The sequence below is a fragment of the Phoenix dactylifera genome, chromosome 4 (assembly GCF_051530095.1).
Source record: "Phoenix dactylifera cultivar Ajwa chromosome 4, Ajwa_hap1_PhDact_Kaust_v1.1, whole genome shotgun sequence".
NCBI classification, from domain to species: domain Eukaryota; kingdom Viridiplantae; phylum Streptophyta; class Magnoliopsida; order Arecales; family Arecaceae; genus Phoenix; species Phoenix dactylifera.
The window spans coordinates 15,378,300-15,380,956 of record NC_143193.1 but is presented as its reverse complement, the minus strand read 5'-3'; the positions used below and the strand labels follow the sequence as shown (position 1 = coordinate 15,380,956).

General features: G+C 44.0%; 1 pseudogene; it reads left to right on the top strand.

Moving 5' to 3' along the window:
• The first annotated feature begins 1,015 nt into the window (after positions 1-1,015).
• On the top strand, positions 1,016-1,381 carry LOC149753677 (secreted RxLR effector protein 161 pseudogene; annotated as a pseudogene).
• Positions 1,382-2,657: the final 1,276 nt, after the last annotated feature.

Sequence of the window (2,657 nt, the reverse complement as noted above, 5' to 3'; positions counted from 1 at the left end):
TGCTCTCATCACTCCAAATGGAGATCCTGAGACATTTGAAGAGGCCATGGAGAGCTCAGAAAGGGAGTCATGGATTCAATCCATGATGGAAGAGATGCATTCTCTTGAGAAGAATAGGATATGGCAGCTTGTGGATCTACCGAAAGGTGCTCGGGTTATTGGTTCTAAATGGGTTCTCACAAAGAAAGAGGTGCCTTCAGAGCAAGGTGGAGTTAGGTACAAGGCAAGGCTAGTAGCCAAGGAAAATTCACAGAGAGAGGGAGTGGACTACATAGAGGTATTCTCTCCGATAGTGCGGCCTGCTTCAATTCGGGTGTTGCTATCTTTGGTAGCATAGTATGATATGAAATTAGAGTAGATGGATGTGAAGATGGCGTTCTTACATGGGAGCCTAGAGGAGAGGATATACTTACAACAACCAGCTGGTTTCAGGCAGCCGGGGTTGGAAGAAATGGTGTGTCTACTGAAGAGATCTCTCTAAGGTTTGAAGCAGTCACCCCGACTGTGGTATAAGAGGTTTGATATCTTTGTTCTTGGCCTTGGATTTTTTAGATGTGAGCATGATAATTGTGTCTATGTGAAGGATGTGGATGAGCAGAATGCTCTATATTTGCTTCTATATGTGGATGATATGCTCATTTCCAGTAGGAGTATCAATGCAGTGAATGAACTAAAATCAACATTGTCTGCTGAATTTGAGATGAATAATTTGGGTTCTTCCAAGAAAATTCTTGGAATGGAGATTTGCAGAGATAGAAGCAAGGGTGTCCTCCACTTGTCATTGGGAGGATACATTCAGAAGGTCTTGATGAGGTTTGGGATGGATAAATCCAAACCGGTTGGAACACCGCTTGCAAGCCACATATCTCTTTCGAAGTTGCAGTCCCCCTAGACAGATGAAGAGAAAGAGTACATTGATAGAGTTCTATATGCCAGTGTCGTGGGCAGCATGATGTATGCTATGGTGTGTTGTAGGCCAGACATAGCACATGCAGTGAGCTAGGTGAGCAAATACATGGCAAATCCAGGGAAGGAGCACTGGCAGGCACTAAAGTGGATATTTCGGTATCTACAAGGAACTCGGAGGCTTGGTCTGACTTTTGAGCAGCAAGATGGACATGGGAGGAACTCCAATGCCTCAAGAAAGTTTTCAGGTCCATTGGAAGGGTTTGTGGATGCAAATTTTGTAGATGATCTGGATACGAGGAGGTCTACTATAGGTTATGTGTTCAGCATGTTTAGTGGACCGGTTTCATGGAGATCAACCCTTCAACCTATCACGGCCTTGTCCACCACAAAGACCGAGTACATAGGGATCACAGAGGCTGCCAAGGAGGCTCTTTGGTTGAAGAGACACATTCAGGAGATGGGGGTGCAGTAGAGTACAGTGGTGCTGCACAGCGACAGTCAGAGTGCTCTGCAATTGATTCAGAATCTAGTCTATCATGCTCGCACAAAGTATATAGACGTGAGGTACCACAAAGAAGAACCAGTCGGATGCACTTACGAAAATTCTTCCACTTGATAGTTTTCTCTCTTGTGTGGGGTTGATGGGGTTGACGAACCAGGTGGAGCTTGTAGAGGCTTTGGAGCACCAAGATGGAGATTGAAAACAATGTAAGGGTCGACTCATGTTGTTCATGAGTCGACTCTTGAATAGCAAGGGTCGACTCATGCTGTTAAAGAGTCGACCCCTGAAGAGCAAGGGTCGACTCATGCTGTTAAAGAGTCGACCCCTGAAGAGCAAGGGTCAACTCATGCTGTTAAAAGGTCGACCCCAAGTCTGTTTCAGATTTAGGTAGAGACGGGATTTGATCTTCTACCTGCTTGAGACTCAAGTATTTGGGTCTTGAGGGGGCTAACTGTTATTGGGCTAGGTTTAGGCTCAAAGGGAGAGAGAGCATGCAAGTCATGGGTGTACATGGGCTTGGGTTGAGTGCTTTCTCACGTGGTTTAGCCTAGAAAAGTTTTTGGATTTGGATCATGATTAACCATGTATATATACACTCACGTATTTTGTGTATGGATGGAATGAAATCAGATGATACTCCTTTCTTCCTGAAAACCCTATTCTCTTCTCTTCTCTTCCTCTCATGCACGTAAGCCGCCGTCCCCAAGAACCCTAGGCCATAAGGAAGAAGAGCCAATTTCCGCTTGGCTCTTATTCTCCTTCACCATCAAAGAACCAGTGATCCACACCTCTAGCAGCGAAAGGAAGTCTCCAAGTGCTGTGGTTTGAGGCGTTTCATCTTCTCAAGATTGGGATCAGATCCGTTCGATCTCCTACATAACTCACAAAAAGAGTCAAATCCCATCATGAAAGTGGAACACGAGCCACAGGGCTTATGCATCTAGTGGAGTGTTGTCCTAGTTTACCCAACATCAAGGCCGAGCAGGCAAATGCTCTAAATTTATATAGTACCTTTAAGAAACCCACTCCCAACTCATTCAACCCAGTTTATCACCCAGATAATCGGTTTCACCCGAACTTCTCATACAGGCAGACTGAACCAATTCTGTTGGAAATTGTATCCTAAATATCAATCATCAGTATGTTGATGATTAAATTTTGTAAATGAATTGACAAATCAATAAAGTATTTTTTGGCATTATTCATCATTTTACATCTTCAAATGAACTCTTATATGATGAAGTCC